Source organism: Tamandua tetradactyla, chromosome 7, assembly GCF_023851605.1.
Source record: "Tamandua tetradactyla isolate mTamTet1 chromosome 7, mTamTet1.pri, whole genome shotgun sequence".
Taxonomy (NCBI): domain Eukaryota; kingdom Metazoa; phylum Chordata; class Mammalia; order Pilosa; family Myrmecophagidae; genus Tamandua; species Tamandua tetradactyla.
The window spans coordinates 112,662,906-112,682,540 of record NC_135333.1 but is presented as its reverse complement, the minus strand read 5'-3'; the positions used below and the strand labels follow the sequence as shown (position 1 = coordinate 112,682,540).

The following is a 19,635-nucleotide window of genomic DNA, read 5'->3' as shown; positions in this document are numbered from 1 at the left end:
TTTCTGTTGGGAATTGAATAATGTATCCTGCAAAAGACCTATTCTTAATCTTAATCTGCATTCCTGTGGGTATAAATCCTTTGTAAATGAAGATGTTGTTATTAGTTAAGGTGTGGCCAGTTGAATCAGGGTGGGTCTTCATCCTTATGACTGAAGGTTTTGTAAAAAAAGGAAATGTAAACACAGTGAGTAGAAACCAGAAACTGGAAAAAGGCAAAAGTCAGCAGAAACCAGAAGAGCAGATGTAAGGAGAGATTGCCATGTGGCAAAAAGACTGCCCATCACCGGAATGCAACAAACTGTAGAGAAAGTGTGACGTTGCTGACACCTTAACCATGAGACAACAAATGCTTGTTGTTCAAGCCAACCCATTGTACAGTACCTGGTAGAGCATTCTGGCAAACTGAAGTCTTTTTTTTTTCTTTTTAATTGTGATAACATATACAACATAAAAATTTCCCTTTTTATCTACTCCCAGGTAGTTCAGCGGAATTAATCACGTTATGTTGTGCTATGCTCACCGGCATTCATTACCAAAACTTTTCCATCCTCCCAAACAGAAACCCTATATCTGTCATTCATTAATGCCCCATTCCCCCACCTCTTCCTCCTTCCCATCCTTGGTAACCTGTCCTCTATTTCATCAGTATCACTTTTTGCGGGTACCTGAGTTATAGCATACCTCCTCTGTGAAATCAGTTAGCTCTCTTCCATCTACTTTCTTTCACTTGTTTTTAAGCCTTTTTATTGTGAACTACATCATACATATAAATGTATATATATTTGTATAGTTTAAAGAATAGTAGTAACAAACACCAAACAGTGATGTATCCACCACCCATGTTAAGGAAATAGAACATAACCAGTACTTTTGAAGCCTCCTTAATCCTTTTCCCCAGAGGTAATCATTTTCCTGAATATTTTTTCCCATTTATCTTTATAGTTTTATCACATATGTATGTATTATGAAACAATATGTTATTTACCTGTTTTTAAATGTTTTGCATTGAGTTTTCATTTAGTTTTACAGTTGTATAGAGTTTCATTTCTCAGACATGCCACAATTTATCCATTTTATTAAGGAAAATTTCAGCTGTTTCTAGATTTTTACTATTTTTAACAGTGCTGATATAAACATTTTTGCCGGTGTTTTTTTTTTTTTTTAAATTTATTGATAACACCAATCAACATACAAAACAAACATTCCATACTTGGTGTGCAATCAGTGGCTTACAGTATCATCACATAGTTGTATATTCATCACCATGATAATTTCTTAGAACATTTACATCACTCCAGAAAAAGAAATAAAAGGAAAAAAAAACTCATACATACCATACCCCTTACCCCTCCCTCTCATTGACCACTAGTATTTCCCTCTACCCAATTTATTTTAACATTTGTTCCCCTCTTATTTATTTATTTTTAATCCATACTTTTTACTCATCTGTCCATACTGTAGATAAAAGGAGCATCAGAACAGGTTTTCACAATCATACAGTCGCTTGCGAAAGCTGTATCATTATACATTCATCTTAAAGAAACATGGCTACTGGGACACAGCTCTACAGTTTCAGGCACTTCCCTCTACTAATAAACTAAACTAAACTAAAAAGGGGTTATTTGTATAATGTGTAAGAATAACTTCCAGGATAACCTCTCGACTCTATTTGAAATTCTCAGCAACTGATACTTTATTTTGTCTCATTTCTCTCTTCCCTCTTTTGGTCGAGAAGGTTTTCTCAAGCCCTTGATGTTGAGTCCCAGCTCATTCTAGGATTTCTGTCCCATGCTGCCAGGGAGGTTTACACCCTGGGAGTCATGTCCCACATAGAGGGGGAGGGCAGTGAGTTTGCTTGCCATGGTTTGCCAGTCTTTTGGTGCATATGTGGAAGTGTTTTTCTTGGGACTGTGACTTTAAGCTTCTTGCACTGTGACCCACCGGAAGAACTGTATTTTATAATGGGACCCCAGTATCTCTGAAATAATAGTTAAATGAAATGATACCATTACTACATTCAATGCAATTTTTATTTTATATTTTGTAAAAGGAGATGCTGGTTGTAGCAAGAAGATTGTGGGACAATGACAGAAATAGAAGCTCCAAGAATCAGTCCTTCTACCAAAACAACTATTGAACTGGCAAGAACTCTTAGTCAACTATTAAAAAAACTTTGGAATCTAGTAGAACATTCTGAAGCATCCAAGGAAGAGGTGAAGGAAGAGGCTGGTAAAGTGTTTTAAATGTCAGTATGTAGGTAGCAGATGTTATGTTTTTAAACGGTAACCGACTGGAAAATCAGAGGAACTGAGTCCGAGTTTAAAAAAAGTTTATTGCCCCGGGGCGAGGTTCCCGGGTCCAGGTGTTCAGGGTGCGGGCTGGGGAAGTTGTGCCCCCCTGGGGGTGTGGGGCTAGATATAGGCTAGCTAGTGGGGGTGCTGACGATGCCTACGGGGCCTCCTGTGGTAGGTTAGGAGTTTCGCGCGCTTTAGGGCCGGAGGCATAGCTACGGGCCTTGGCCGGGGGGCATAACTATGGGCCTTGTGCAGTGGGCATAGGTACGGGCTGTGTGCAGTGAGGGTCCTTTGTTTGTCAGGCCAGGTCCTGATTGGCTGAGTTTGAATAGCTATATGCCCGGATGTGCACTAGTTTTGGTTCAGGTGGGGGACCTTCCAGCTAGAGGCTACCGGGCCAGGCCTTACAGCGGAGAAGCTTAGCTTGCCTTAGGTATACCTAAGAGTTACTTCTGGAGGACCTCTTTTGTTGCTCAGGTGTGGCTTCCCTCTCTCTAAGCCCAGCTCTGCAAGTGAAATCATTACTCTCCTCCCTATGTGGGACCTGATATACGGGGTGAAAGCCTCCCTAGTGGCGTGGGAGATGACTCCCAGGGATGAGCCTGGCCCTGGCATCGTGGGATCAACAGTGCCATCCTGACCAAAAGGGGGAAAAGAAGTATAACTAATAAAGTATCAGTGGCTAAGAGAGTTCAAATAGAGTCAAAAGGCTACTCTGGAGGTGACTCTTAGGTAAGTTCCAGTTAGATATTGCTACCTACCATAACTTGCCAAACCCCAACCAAAATCATTCTAGCCAATCCTAAAGAACACCTAGGGTGCTATATAAAAGTCTACAAAAGTCCCATGCACTAGGGTAACATTCCAGAAACCTACAACCTCCATATGGGTCCCTGGACCAGATGAGTCCTGAAATGCAGAGGGACTAGCCTTTCCAGAATATCAAATAGTTTGATCCCCCATCCCATATAATTGACAACCTGTTCCAACATGAAAAAATTGTAAAGTGCATAGCCCAAATACCCCTAAAAAGAGTGGGAGAAAGATCAGAGGTGATGGTGGAGTTATACAGAGAAGTTAGGGTTTAGCAAATGAGCATGATTGCTGAATCATATTAATACTTCTTTTAGTCTCTAGTATCTTAGAGCAGCTAGAAGTAAAACCCTAAAATGGTAGAATTGTAACCCATACCAAACTCTGAAATCTGTTCTGCAGCTAATTATTGGGAAATGCTTTGAAATTTATTTCTTTTTTGTATATACGTTGTTTTTCATACACACACACACAAAAAAAAGAAAGAAAAAGAAAAAGATTTCTTCTAGCCTCCAGTGTTTGGAGCAGCTGGAAGGAAAAATCTATTCAGTATCTGTTTGTTGAAGTATACTTTGAAAATCATTGCTTTTTGTTTGTTTTCTTTGTATATATATTATACTTAGCAGTAAAAAACTTTTTTTTAAAAAAGGAATAAAAAATGCCTAAACAAATTTTGGAGCTGCAAAGTGCAGTAATTGAAATAAAAAATTCATTAGATGGATTCATCTGCAAATTCATCAGGTAGAAGAAAGGATCAGCAAACTTGAAGACAAGACAATTGAAATTATCCAGTGTGAGGATCAGAAAGAAAAAAGAAGAAAAATGTACAGAGCCTGAGGGATCTGTGGGATAGCATCAAGCATACCAATATACACATCATTGGAGTTCCAGAAAGACAGGAGAGAAAGGGACAGAAAAATTACTTGAGGAAACAATGGCTGAATACTTCCTAAATCAAATGAAAGATACTCTGAATGCACAACGAATTCCATGCAGGATAGACTCCTAGAGATCTACACCAAAGCATTTTAGAGTGAAACTGTCAAACTCCAAAGACAAAGAGAGGATTTTCAAAGCAGCAAGAGAGAATTGACTTGTCACATAGAAAGGACAATGAGATTAATGGGGTTTCTCAACAGAAATAATGGAAGCCAGGAGGTAGTGGGAGGATATGTTTAAAGTTCTTAGAGAAGAAGACTGTCAGCAAAGAATTCTTTATCTGATAGAATTACTTTTCAAAGAGGAAGGAGAAATTAAAGCATTTACAGATGATTGAAATCTGAAAGAGGTCATTACCAGAAGACTTGCCCCAGAAGAAATGATAAAGGGAGTCTTTCAGGCTGAAATGAAAGGACACTATAACTCAAAGCCATAAGAAGAAATAAAGAACATTGGAAAAGGTGGCTACATGGGTAAATATAAAATCCTGTATTATTGTACTTTGACCTTTAAGTGCTTTTCCCCCTACATAACTTAACAGGCAAATATGTAAAATAACATCTAAAACCTGTTAATTAGCATACAATGTATAAAGATGTAATCTGAGCCAATACCAATATAAAGTGGAAGAGGTGGAGATATATAGGAATAGAGTTTGTATACTACTGAAGCTATGTTGTTAGTAGTCAAATTAGTTTATTTTAGGATGTTCATTGTAAATTCAAGGGTAAGCATTAAAAATATAACTGAAAGATATAGAGAAAAGTAAAGAAGGGTCTCAAAATAGTACACTACACAAAAAAGTCTTTTTTAAAAGGCGATAATGGAGTAATTGACCAGGAAACAGATGGTTGAAGGCAGAAGTAAATTCTTCCTTCTTGGTTAGGCTTCCCCATTAAAAGGCAGAGTTGCCAGTTTGGATGGAAAAACATGAACGATCTGCATGCTGTCTACAAGAGACTCATTTTAGGTACAAACATACAAAGAAGTTGAAAGTAAAAGGGTAGAAAAGATAGTCCATGTGAACAGTTATAAAAAAGAGAGTCAAAGTGGCTGTCTTACTATCAGACCAAACAGAGCTGAAGTAAAAAAGTTCATAAGAGGTAAGGAAATATAATTGATAAAAGTTCACTTCATCAAGAAATTAAAATGATTATAAACATATATGCACTTCACAATAGAGCTCCAAAATATATGAAATAAAAACTGTCAGAATCGAATAGAAGGAAATAAATAATATCTCTACATAAAAGTTGGAGACTACAGTACATTATTTTCATTAATTAATAGAACATCTAAACAAAAAAGCAATAAGGAAATAGAAAACTTGAACAATGCTATTTTTTTGTTTTAATGCCAGCTTCAAAAATATTTATCTAAGCAGTAAGGCATCTGTGTTAGTTTGAAACTGATCTGTACCCCAGAAAAGCTCTGTTCTTCAAATCCAGTCTTGTGGGTGCAGACCTATTATGTGTGGAACCTTTTGATTAGGTTTCCGTCAAGACGTGACCCTGTTCATTCAAGGTGAGTCTTAATCAGCTTACTGGAGTCCTTTAAGAGGGAAACATTATGGAGAAAGCGCAGACATAGGCATTCGGAGATGTAGAAGGAAAATGCCCCAGGAGACCCTACAGGAGCTGAGAGAGCATTTGAGACCAGGAGCCAGGAAAGAAGGACAGCAGACATTGCCACGGGTCTTCCCATGTGACAGAGGAACCCATATGCCAGCTACCTTTCCCCCAAGAAGAGATCTTCTTCTTGGTGCCTTAATTTGGACATTTTTCACGGCCTTAAAATTGTAACTTGTAATAATAAATCCCTTTTATAAAAGCCAATCCATTTCTGGAATATCGCATTCCAACAGCTTTAGCAAACTGAAACAGCATCCATTTTACAAAAACCAATAACTGAAGGAGGAAGAAGATTGGAGGAATGAGAGGGAGCAAGAGGTCAGTCCCTTGACCCTCCAGGGGCCAACCCAAGCCCTTGTGGTGTCCCCTATGAGGGGACATAACTCAGACCAAACCCAATATCTCACTGACTATGGGTCAGGCAAGCTAGGAAGGAAGCTGGGCCCTCCACCTTGGTCCGTTTAGACCTAATTGCCTTATATAGATTTATATAAGGAAAACTCCACCCCAACAGCAGTAGAATACACACTCTTCTGAAGTGTACGTGAACATTTTCTAGAGCAGACCATATGTTAGGCCACGAATCAAATCTTAATACATTTTAAAATATTGAAATCATACAAAGTATCTTCTTGTATTGCAATTGAATAAAGCTAGAAATCAATAACAGAAGGAAAACTGGAGAATGTATGAATGTAAATTTACAAATGTAAACAGTTTTAAACAACCAGTGAGTAAAAGAAGAAATCACAAGGGAAATTCAGACCTATCTTGAGACGAATGAAACAAAAATAGAACATAGCAAACTTCATGGGTTGCAGTGAAGGCAGTGCTCAGAGTGAGATTTATAGCTCTAAATGCTTACACTAAGAAAGAAGAAAAGTCATAAGTCAATAACCTAACTTAACATATAAAGAAACTAGAATGAGAAGTGCAAACTATACCCAATGTTCATACGAAAAAGGAGGTAATGAAGATTAGAGCATTGATAAATAAAATAGAGAATAGAAAAACAGTGAAATCAACACCACCAAAAGTTTTTTTTTTTAATCAATAAAATCAGACCTGTAGCCAGACTCACAAAGGAAGAAAAGAGGGCACAAATAACTAAAGTCAGGGATGAAAGTGGTGACATTCTTATCAACCTTACAGAAACAAAAAGGATTAGGAGAGAGTACTATGATCAGTTATGTGCCAACATTAGGAAACCTGAAATTAGCTGTGGTTCTTACAGAGCTTTGTAAAGTGCCTGTTGGGAGGACCACGGACTTGTAGGTCAGTGTAAGTGACAGATTGAAAATCACCTTACCTATAAATTATATTCTAGCATACTGGAGGGGCGCATCCATGTCCCCTGTGTATTAAACTATAATTATGGTGTCCTGCCTGCTACTTAGTTATAATCTTGTACACACATGTGAGTGTGTTTGTTTCTAATATTTTCTTCCTGTGTGCCAGGGGATCTTTCTCTCATGTTTCATTTTGGAAACCGTCTTTCTTAACTGACACTCCCTGCTGCCCCCCTGTACTTTCTGGGGTCCCATCCATTCTGGGGCAGTGATGGGTGTTTCAGTAGCAGGGCACTGTGATGTGTAGTAACTGTTTATTCCTACTGGCTGCAAGTTGGCTATTATCTTGATTAAGGGATGCCTATAGCAGAAACAAGCCCCCAGAGGCTGTCTGATAAATCTCAGAGTACTGGTGCCTTAGGTTAGGTTAATGTGTCCCTGACTGTGTTTTACTTGTCTGTACCACTGGTACGTTTCTTTTTCTCCACTAGATCATGAGGCCATCAAGGGCAAGGACAGTGTGTGTTCATTGTAATTTGTATCTGCAGCATCCAGAGCACCTCTTAGGTCATCAATAAATATTTAAGTAATAGAACAAAATCATTATTTAACTTGATTTCTAAACATGTTGAAAGCAATTCTTTTCTGCTTTCTTTAATTTCCCAAGTTCTGTATCTTCTTGAATACAAGCCAGGAATTTTCACTGTTCTGTTCTCCATTTTAACGTATTTGCTATGGTATATCAAAATTATTCCTTTCTCTTGCTTTTAGAACTTTTTTGTTGGGCGAGAGCAGGATATGGTGTTTATTGTTGTTTTAGTACCTCTCATAGTAGGTTTTTGATGTGTTTGAAATACTTTTTCAAGTACAGTTTAATATCTGTATATAGTATGCTTGGGCTTAGTCTACTCATCACTATTTTTTTTTTTTTTTTTGGATTTTAGAAAGGGGAATTTAGTAAGTTGCTGGTTTACAGTTCTAAGGCCAAGGAAATGTCCCAATTCAAACAATTCTATAGAAATGTCCAATTTAAGGCATCTGGGGAAAGATACCTTGGTTCAAGAAGGCTGATGATGTTCAGCATTTCTCTCTCAGCTGCAAGGGCACATGGCGAACATGGTGGTGTCTCCTGGCTTTCTCGTGGCTCTACCAAAAGGGACTCTTTCCAAAATGTTTTCTCTTTTAAAGGATTCCAGTAAGCAACTCCACCTTCAGTGGGTGGAGACACACCTCCATGGAAACAATCAAAATGCTCCCACCCAGCAATATTGAATGAAGATTGCAGGATGTGGTTTTTCTGGGGTCCACCACAGATTCAAATTGGCACATCTGTTGATGGGCATTTGGTTTGTTTCCATCTTTTGGTGATTGTGACTAATGCTGCTATAAACATTGGTGTACTCATCACTATTTAAAAAAATCTTTATACTTCAGTCACATTTGATATGGATTTTCATATTATATGTTCAGTAGACAAAAATACATAATAAATAGCCATATGGGGAAGGCTCACCGTACATCCTTTTTCTCTTGGTTAGTTTTTCTTACTGGGGGAGATGCACACCATATTTTTATGTTGTCATGCATATTTCAGCAGTCTATTTGGCCCCTGCAGTTTAGAATATGTGGTTTTAAATAAGTCAAAGTTAATCTGATCAAAAGTATTTTCTTGATAGCCTTTCCTTTCACCTTTGCTGTTACTTGAATTTTCTTATTTGCTGTCCTTTTAAGGTATATTGATAATCTATGTTTAGCAAGTACAATTCTTGCTAGTCTTTTGTAGTAGGATTCTTGCGAAATGTTGACTATTATGTAATAAGGTTAGTGGCTTCCAATTTTAACTTCATCCATCCTTTGGGGGGAAAATCACTGTTCATAGTCTTGACTTAATTTTTCACATTTATTTATTTATTTATTTATTTTACATGGGCAGGCACCGGGAATTGAACCTGGGTCCTCTGGCATGGCAGGCGAGCATTCTTGCCTGGTGAGCCACCGTGGCCCACCCTTTCACATTTCTTATATGCCAATGAGAAGAGTTACAGAATTCTGTTAGGCTGTCAAACCTTCCTCATAGCACACAAAATTAGCAGGATAATTAAGTTGTTGTTGATGAATAAATCATTAGTTTCTTTATTCTTTGATTGGTACACCTTTATTTTTGCTCCTGGAAAAATTTGCATAAAACTAAACTTATTATCTGCAGCTATTTTTTTCAGTAGCAGTTCAGTCTCTCCCTCACTTTTGAAGGACAACTTGGCTAGACAAAGAATTCTTGGCTGGAACTCTTTCTCTGTCAGGATCTTAAATATATCATACCATTGCCTTCTTGTCTCCATGGTGTCTGTTGAGTAGTCTAAACTCAGTCTTATTGGTTTCCCTTGTATGTGGTGAGTAGCTTTTCTCTAGCTGCTTTAGGACTTTATTTTCTTCAGCATTTGACAGACTGATTAGTATGTGTCTTAGAGTAGGCCTGTTTGGATTTATTCTATTTGGAGTTTGTTGGGCTTCTTTGATTTGCGTATTTATGTCTTTTATAAGGGTTGGGAAGTTTTCCCCCCATTAACTCCTCAACTAATTTTCCTAGCCCTTTACTCTTCTCCTTCTGGGACACCAGTGGGTCTTATATTTGTGTGCTTTATTTTGTTCATCATTCCCTGAGATGCAATTCCAATTTTTTCCATCTTTTTTTGAGCATCTGAATTAAATTGTTCTACCCTCTAGTTTGCTTATTCTTTCTTCTGCCTCTTCAAATCTGCTGTTGTGTGTCTCTGGTTCACTTTTAATGTGATCTATAGTATCTTTCTTCTCTGTGATATCACTATTTTTCTACTTAGTTTTTCAAATTCTTTTTTTATGCTCTTGTGTCTTCTTGATATCCTATATGTCTCTGGCCAACCATTAAATTTATTTAGGAGAGTTATATGAACATCTTTGATTAGTTGTTCCAAAGTCTGTGTCTCCTCTGATGTTTTAATTTGGTCATTTGGCTGGACCATCTCTGCCTGCATCTTCATATGCTTTGTGATTTTTCTCTTGGCTTCAAGGTATTAGATGATCTTGATAGGGCTTTCTTGAAATAATAGGGTTATTATTATAGGGTTATTTCTCTCAGTCATCTAAGATTTTATATTTGGTTGGGTTTGCATTGAAACTCTTCTTTTGCACTTGCTTTGTCTGTAATTCCCAGCCAAACCAAGGCCTGGACCTCATACAGGGCATACAACTCTACCTGAGGCTCTGTTTGAAGATAGATAGGCAGTTTGCCAGATCGTGCTTTCTGTTTCTTCCTAGCAAATGGCACTCTTGGGCATCCTCTTCCTCTCAGTTCTCTGAGGCAGCTGGATGAGCTGGATGGAGACCCGGTGCAATTCCAGCCAAGCCTCTGGTTCCGGTGCGTGCTAAAAGCTGCAAGCCTCAGGACTGGGGATTGGGCAGTATACACCTCCGTAGAGATTTCACTTGTGGGCCTGATGGGGCTGGTGTCCCCACGCTCCCACTTGGAATGACCTTGGGCTGTGGAATTGGGTATATCAGCCGCTTCTATACACAGTCAACATGGAAATGCCTCCTGGTTGGACATGGCATAAGGTGTGGGGTGCAGTATGGGGGTGGGAGCACAGGGTGTGGCTCAGGATGCAGTGCTTAGCAGGGACATGGGGCAGGGGTGTGCAGGACAGGGCATGGCACAAGGTAGGAGGTGGCATGGAGATGTGGGGGCAGGGCACAGATGGGTGGGGCATGGGTGCCAGGGGTGGGGTGTGGTGCCAGGTCATGGAGCCTGGGTGCCAGTAAGTGTGGGCACAAGGCATGGCATGTGTGGGTGCTGGGGCACAGGATACGGTGTTGCTTGCTTCCTTGCCCCTGTCTTTCCGTCCATGCCTTTCTACGGCTGCAAGCCTCCGTATGGAAAGGCAAGAGGTAAACTCTCTGCACTAGGTGGATGGTCTCTGTGACACAGGAAAGCAAATTTCTTGGATTCTGGGTTCTCCCAAGAGAGTTCCAGGCTGTAGAACTGAGGGGGCTGATATCCCAAGCTAGCTGCAGGGGTAGGCACTTTCCTGGAAATGGCCTCTTGTCCCAGTGGAATCCCAGTAGAGCCCAGTCACCCTGTTCTCTGTATCCCATTCCCTCAACTTTTTCATCCAGGACCTGCCTGTATAGTGTAGAAGACCCTCTCAGGTCACTCGCACTCTGAAGCTGCTGTCCTGGTCATTTTTCTGTCGCTATTCTAGTTGTTCCTTGGACCAGGGGTGTACCCAGCCTATTCTACTCCTCCATCTTCCCGTAAGTTTCTCAGTAGCAATTTAATCTGTCCATTTTCATCTTTCTTTCGACATGTGCTAAAGTTCGCATGGGAAGGCACTTTATTCTTATTTGACCTGTTTCTTCATCATGTAACTCAGTATATAAAAACTTCTCTCACTTGTTCTTTGGTTTTTCACTATTTCTGATCTAATTTTTCACTTTTCCCCCTCTTAGTATTTTCCATTAGTCACTCATGCAAATGGAACCTGACTTAACTCTGTAGAATCATCCACATAGACATTGAATAAATGTTGATTTGGGCCACTTTGCATCAAATGTTGGAATGCCCTTCATTATAGCCACATGTGTTACCCTGTAAACCTAAAAGGCATTTTTATTCTTAGCCACCTTTCTTGCTGTTTTCTGGATAAATGGTCATGCTATCTAAGGCCAATCCCTCCACTCAAAGAAAACAGTTTTGTTCCTTTGTTAACACACATCGTATTTTCCCTCTTTATTGGCTCATACCATCAGCATAGAAACATGTTGTAATATTTCCTATCTTAATAAAAAGAAAAAAATTTTCAACTTCATTTCTTGTTCCCATCTATTTACTCCAAACTTAAAGCAGTTGTTTTATGTGCTCTGTCTTCACTTTCCTTCTATTATTTCTTGTAATCCTTCTGATCAGTCTTTCGTATCTACCACTCCACCAAAATGTCTTATGTCAGAGTCACATTGGCTTCACACAACTAAATTCATTATCAATCTGGGTCTCCATCTTACTCAGCCTGTAGCATGTGACAATTAATTACTCTCTACTTGAAATATTTTTTTTGCTTGTTTTCAAAACTATTGCCTTATGGTTCTTCTCCTACTTAAACTGGCTACTAATTGTTGGTTTCTTTTGCTCCTTGATCTTTAAATAAAAGTTGGAGTGTCCGAGGCTGCCCGCAATCCCTTCTTTTTGCTATGTCCTCGGTCTCTAGGTATTCAGGCTCATGTGGCTTTAACTATTATCTATATAGTGATGACTCCCAAATGTATATCTATAGCCTGAACTCCAGTTAAATGACTGCCTTCTTGATATTTCCATTTGAATGTTTAATTAGCATCTCAAATTTAACATGTCTAAACCAAACTGACTTTCTACCCCCTAAAACCTTGCCTCCCACACTTTCCCCATCTCAATATATGGTACCTCCATTTTTCTAGTTGCAGAGGCTAAAAATCTTGGTGCGTCTCTTTGTTTTACATTCCATGTCAATCCATCAGTAAATTCTCTTGGCATACTTTCAGAATATGTCCAGAATTCAGCTATTACCTGCCCCTTGCACTGCTACCACCTTGAATCAAGCTGCTATAATCTTTTCCCCTGAATAGTTACAATAGCCTTTTAATTGGTCCAACTCTGCTTCCAACACAACATTCCCCACCCTGCCTCCCAAGTCCATTCTTCACACAGAAGCCTTTTTGTGGTATGTGTTCATTTTTTAAAAATAATTTCAGACTTACAGAAGATTTGCCTGAAAAATACAAAGAATCTGTATTTTTCAATACCCCTCACCTAGATTTCCCAAATTTTAACATTTTGCTGCATTTGCTTTATCTTTCTCTACATACACACAGAATTATTTTTTTCAAAATCTTTTAAGAGTACATCACAAATGTGATGTCCCTTAATCCCTAAATACTTCCGTATATGTTTCCTAAAAACAAGTTATCTTATATAACATGTACAGTAAAATGATTAAAATTAGGAACTTAACACCAACATAATACTATTATCTAATTAGATTTTGCCACCTGTTTAAATAATGTCCTTCATAGCAAAAGATATCCCAGAATTATGAATTGCACTTAGATGTCATATCTCTTTTTGCCCCCTTTAATCTGGAAGAGTTCTTGAATCTTTATTAACAGTTTGGTGAGTACAGGCCAGTTATTTTGTAGACTATCCCTTTATTTGGGTTTGTCTGATTTTTCCTTGTGTTTAAATTCAGGTTATGAACTTTAGGAAGTAATACCTTAGAAGTGACACTGAGGTTTTTTTTCTGTGTTGGAATGCACATGCTACTGATTGGTCTCATTACAGGCACTGTTTACTTTGATATTTAGTTAAGGTGGTGTGTGCCAGTTTCCTCCATTGTGAAGTTATCATTTTACCCTTTTGTAATTAATAAATATCTTGTAGGGAGACACTTTGGGACTATGTAAGTATCCTATTACTTCTCAAACTTTTACCCAGTTTTAGCATTTATTGATGATTCTTGCCTGAATCAGTTATTTTTATGATGGTTTTGAAACGATGATTTTCTAATTCTATTCTTCCTTCTATATTTATTTGCTTTCTACTAACGGAAATTTATTTTTATTATTGTAAACTCAGATTCTTACTTTATTCAAAGATTATAACCTGTACTATTTCTATTTATTTTTATCAAAATGTCCCAGATTTGGCCAGGGGAATGCTTCAAGCTGGCTCACACACAAAAGCCTTTTAAAGTTAATGTCTTGTTGATACCCATTGACCCAACATAACTATTTCTTTTTTTGTTCCCCCTATTATGTATTTATTTTTAATCCATATGTTTTACTTATCTGTCCATAAGGTAGATAAAAGAAGCATTAGACACAAGGTTTTCACAATCACACAGTCATGTTGTGAAAGCTATATCATTATACAATCAACTTCAAGAAACATAGCTACTGGAACACAGCTCTATATTTTCAGGCAGTTCTGTCCAGCCTCTACGTTACACCATTAGTAAACAAGTGCTATCTATTTAATGCATAAGAATAACCTCCAGGATAACCTCTCGAGTCTCCAACATAACTATTAACAGCACCCTTCTTCACTCACTGAAGTGTTCCAGTTTGAATGAAATCATATGCTCGCCTTATTTAAAATGTAGATCAGGGCGGGCGGTGGTGGCTCAGTGTCAGAGTTCTTGCCTGTGATGCCAGAGACCTGGGTTCGATTCCTGGAGTCTGCCCATGCAAAAAAAAAAAAAAGTCAAATGTAGATCAGATTAGGTTACTCTTTTCCTAAAAACTCTCCAATGGTTTTTCTCTGTACTTTGAATAAAAGCCTAAGTTCACATGCTGCTCTTTCTCTCCTTGTGTCTGCTTCTCCAATTTCTGCTGACTTCTGGCTTTTCCAATTTGTCTTGCCTGACTGCACCTGAATTTCCTCTGTTTATAAGTACTCCAGTCCTGGATTAAGGTCCTAAGATAGGATCCTAAAAATAGGATCTTTGACGATCCTATTCACAAGTGAATCCAAACCTTAACTAATAAAAACATCTTCAAAGTTCCCATTTACAAATTGGTTTACACCCACAGGAATGCAGATTAAGATTTAAACATGTCTTTATGGGGGACATGATTCAATCTGAACCATCTGATGTGTTTGCCTCTCTTCCCTCGAATAAATACTTCATGAAGACAGGGGCTTGAATGTTTTTTTTTTCTCTGCTGTATCCATTTTGCTAGAATAGTGCCTGACAAATAATTTGTGTTTATTTGTTGAATGAACCAACACAATCTCTCTCTCTTTCATTTAAAAGGCAAATAGTATAGCAGTTTTTGAGGTAACTGATCTCTCTTCATCAAGACTGTTGGCTCTTCTTTTCTGTTCTTTTTCAGAACTACTGTCCTTCATTTTTTCCCTTTCACCTATCATCTATCCATCTTTTTTCCCTTTCCTCTCTTTCTTTGTCTTAGAATTGGTCACTTGTTACTGACCCTTTTTTTTTTGTACATTTACAGAAAAAAAATACAAAGTTCCCGTATACCACCCTATTATTAATACTTTGCATTAGGGTGTACATTTGTTCCAATTCATGAAAAAACATTTTCTTTTAATTAATTTATTTTTTATTATTAATTTTTAAATTAAAAAAATGTAACAAGCACAAACATTCTTAACTTTTGATCATTCCGTTCTATATATATAATCAGTAATTCACAATATCATCACATAGTTGCATATTCATCATCATGATCATTTCTTAGAACATTTGAATCGATTCAGAAAAAGAAATAAAAAGACAACAGAAAAAAGTTCATACATACCATACCCCTTACCCCTCCCTTTCATTGATCACTAGCATTTCAGTCTAAGTTTATTTTAACATTTGTTCCCCCTATTATTTATTTTTATTCTATATGTTTTTCTTGTCTGTTGATAAGGTAGATAAAAGGAGCATCAGACACAGGTTTTCACAATCACACAGTCACACTGTGAAAGCTATATCATTATACAATCATCTTCAAGAAACATGGCTATTGGAACACAGCTTTACATCGCAATTCATGAAAAAACATTTTTATAATTTTACCATTAACCATAGTACACCTTTTACGATAGGGTTCACTGTGTTGTACAATCCTATGTCATTGTTTTTAAACATTTTTATTCTGGTAACGTGTACAACCTAAAATTTCCCCTTTAACCACATTCAAATGTATAATTCAGGGCTGTTAATTACAATCACAATGTTCTACTGCCACCACCAACCATTACCAAAGTTTTACCATCAACCCAAATAGAAACTCTACAATTTAAGCATGACTCCTCATTCCCTACCCTTCACCCCAGCCCCTGGTGGCCTGTGTTCTAGTTTCTCACTCTATGAATTCACTTATTCTAATTATTTCATATCAGAGAGACTATACAATATTTGTCCTTTTATGTCTTATTTTCCCTTTCATTCTGATTCTCTTATGATGTACAAGGTATTTAGATGAGACTCCCTACTTTGTACAAAGTTTTTACTCTTTTCTAGAGACAGCACTGCTATAAAAATATAAAGAAATGCACAGGAATGATTAACAAGAAATTCAGAATACTATTGCCCCTGGGGTTTGGGGGGCAGTATAATTGAGGAAAGATATAGAGAGCTTCCACTATATTGATTAATGTTCTGTTTAAGCTGGGTAGAATATACATAGTAGTTGTTATACTTTTTAACCTTTTTGAATATTTAATATATTCAAAATTTCCCCTTTAACCACATTCAAATATATAATTCAAATATATAATTTTTGAATATTTAATATATTCAAAAACATCTAAATATTAAGAAAAAAGGGTCTGCCACATAATCTGTTGCCATCTAGTTTTCGTCATCTTTTTAAGTTGTCCTATCAGTCATTGTCTCTTTACTGAAGTTCATAGATTTTTCTTATATTTTTCTTGCACTCCACTAATTCTCCTGGAAGATGACACACAAAGTAATAATGTTGCCATTCCTTCTGTCTTCCACTTTACTCTCCCTTTCTCTTCTCCATCTCCTATTCTGCCCTCATTCTTTATCTGTTTTGTTCATAATTTCTGTTTTGAACAAATGGAGCCATAGTTGACTCTCAGTATTCCTCAGGTGAGAATCTGGGAGGAAAAAAGTGTGGGTCTTTGGATTCACAAATCGGTATTCTGATTTACCTTTCATCACTAGTTCGTGTTGTATATAGACAACAAGACATGGTTAGTTAACTCATTCATTAGTCATTTATTCATTCATTTAAAAAGTATTTGAGTGCCTACTGCATGCTAGATTTTATGTGGCTTTGTGTTCTGTAGCTTTGAGTCTTCATCATATAGTACCATCTGTAAGGGCTTTGTGCGCAGTGCTGTAGTGATTAAAAAGTAGATCACCCAGGCTCCTATTCTCCAATTGCTTACAATCTAGTAGAGAGTATAAGATATGTCTATTAATATGTTACAGACTAGAAATTGATGAGGTAAAACCACTTAAAGTGCTATACTACTTCTACCTCTTGAAGGTGGTACCTAAAAGAAGGGTAAGATTGGGCCAAGCAAAGATGGAGAAAGAATGTACTCCAGGCAGAAGGATTGTAGGAACAGTACAACTGCTGGATTATGGGGTTTGTGCATCTTCATTCAAGATAATGCTAAATCGTTTTTTCCAGTGTATATGTAGTTTAAGTCTTCTGCATCCTAGCCAATTTATTTAGTCATTGTTTTTAATTTTTATCAGTTTAGTGGATATGAAATAGTATTTTATTGTGGTTTGAATGTGCCTTTGCCTGATTTTTTATGAGGCTGAGTACCTTTTTCTGTTTATTGGCTGTTCATGTTTGCTCCTGAGAAGTAAGTGTTCAAGTTTTTTGACTGTTTTTTCTATTGCTTTTTTTGGTCTTTTTCATATTAATTTATAGGAATTTTTAATATCTTCTGCATGCTTATCTTTGGTCACTTATGTAAGTAGCAGTTACCTTCTCCCACTTTGTATCTTGTCATTTCACTGTCCTTATAGGTCTTTGATTCCAAAGTTCTTAATTTCGTGTATAGAATTTATACTCAGTAGCTATAACATTTTGCCATCTTTGTAAAAATAAATTGTTGATATTTATGTATATGTATATGTATATAAAATTTCTCCAACCCTAATTAGGGAAAGAAATACCTACCTCATAGGTTGCTGTGTGGTTTAAATGGGTGATCTACTTACAGCATTTAGCACATTGCCTGATACATAGTAAGCACTCAATAAATGTAGATATGCAAAAAAAAAAAAAAGAAGAATTTAAATTAATATCTGTCTAAAAAATTCTTCCCTGTTCTATCCTGGACCTCAGAGATAAGTTTGGGAGTCATCATAATAAAGTGGTATTTAAATGTATGAGAATTTATGAGACTATCTGAGAGTATAGACCCAAGATCAAGTCCTGAAGTGTGTAGAGGAGGCAGTTTTGCAACAAGTTGTTAAGAAGATGCTGTCAGAGAGATAGGAAGAAAAGAAAAGCAGGAAAAGGTAGTCAGGAGGCTAGAGAGGAGAGTGGCTAATTTAAGAGTTCTAGCTGTATTGTTGAAATGAGATGATCCTTAAGAAATGACAACTCAGTTTGACTACCTGAAAGTCATTGGTGACCCCAACGCCACTTTCTGCAGTGGTAACTGGAAGCCTGGCAATGATGGTTTGAGGAATGAATCAGAAGTGAGGAAATGCAGCGATAATTAAAGGCAGATATGCAGGGTTTTTTTTGTTGTTTGTTTTTTTAAGATGGAGAAACTTAAACATTATTTTATTCTGATAGGAATGATCCATTAGAAGCAAATTGAGGGTTACATCGATTAGGATGAAGGAAATAAAGTTCTGGGGAATTGAGAAGGGATGAGATCCCTTCTGGAGGGATAAGGAACAGCCTTTCATAGGAGGAGGAACTTTATTGCATCAGGATCAAATGCGAGGATAGGTTCAAGGGTAGATAGGTTTTTAGATTTGATGGTGAAAGATGCTTTAAAATGTGGTCTGAACAACCAACTTTGATTCAAGAAGACATAGATGACCTCAACAAACCAATCACAAGTAAAGAAATTGAATCAGTCGTTCAAAAGCTTCCCAAAAAGAAAAGTCCAGGACCAGATGGCTTCACATGTGAATTCTATCAAACATTCCAGGAAGAATTAGTACCAACTCTCCTCAAACTCTTCAAAAAAATCGAAGTGGAGGGAAAACTACCTAATTCATTCTATGAAGCCAACATCACCCTCATACCAAAACCAGGCAAAGATATTACAAAAAAAAGAAAACTATAGACCAATCTCTCTAATGAATATAGATGCAAAAATCGTCAACAAAATTCTAGCAAATCGTATCCAACAACACATTAAAAGAATTATACATCATGACCAAGTAGGATTCATCCCAGGTATGCAAGGATAAGAAACATAAGAAAATCAATTAATGTAATACACCATATCAACAAATCAAAGCAGAAAAATCACATGATCATCTCAATTGACGCAGAGAAGGCATTTGACAAGATTCAACATCCTTTCCTGTTGAAAACACTTCAAAAGATAGGAATACAAGGGAACTTCCTTAAAATGATAGAGGGAATATATGAAAAACCCACAGCTAATATCATCCTCAATGGGGAAAAATTGAAAACTTTCCCCCTAAGATCAGGAACAAGACAAGGATGTCCACTATCACCACTATTATTCAACATTGTGTTGGAGGTCCTAGCCAGAGCAATCAGACAAGGAAAAGAAATACAAGGCATCAAAATTGGAAAGGAAGAAGTAAAACTATCACTGTTTGCAGACGATATGATACTATACGTCGAAAACCCGGAAAAATCCACAACAAAACTACTAGAGCTAATAAATGAGTACAGCAAAGTAGCAGGTTACAAGATCAACATTCAAAAATCTGTAGCATTTCTATACACTAGTAATGAACAAGCTGAGGGGGAAATCAAGAAACGAATCCCATTTACAATTGCAACTAAAAGAATAAAATACCTAGGAATATATTTAACTAAAGAGACAAAAGACCTATACAAAGAAAACTACAAAAAACTGTTAAAAGAAATCACAGAAGACCTAAATAGATGGAAGGGCATACCGTGTTCATGGATTGGAAGACTAAATATAGTTAAGATGTCAA

General features: G+C 37.2%; 1 protein-coding gene across 1 annotated transcript in view; it reads left to right on the top strand.

Annotated features, from left to right (window-relative positions):
- Positions 1-19,635, top strand: part of TFCP2 (transcription factor CP2) — a 131,425-nt gene that overhangs the window by 12,248 nt on the left and 99,542 nt on the right. The gene's annotated exons all lie outside the window — the stretch shown is intronic.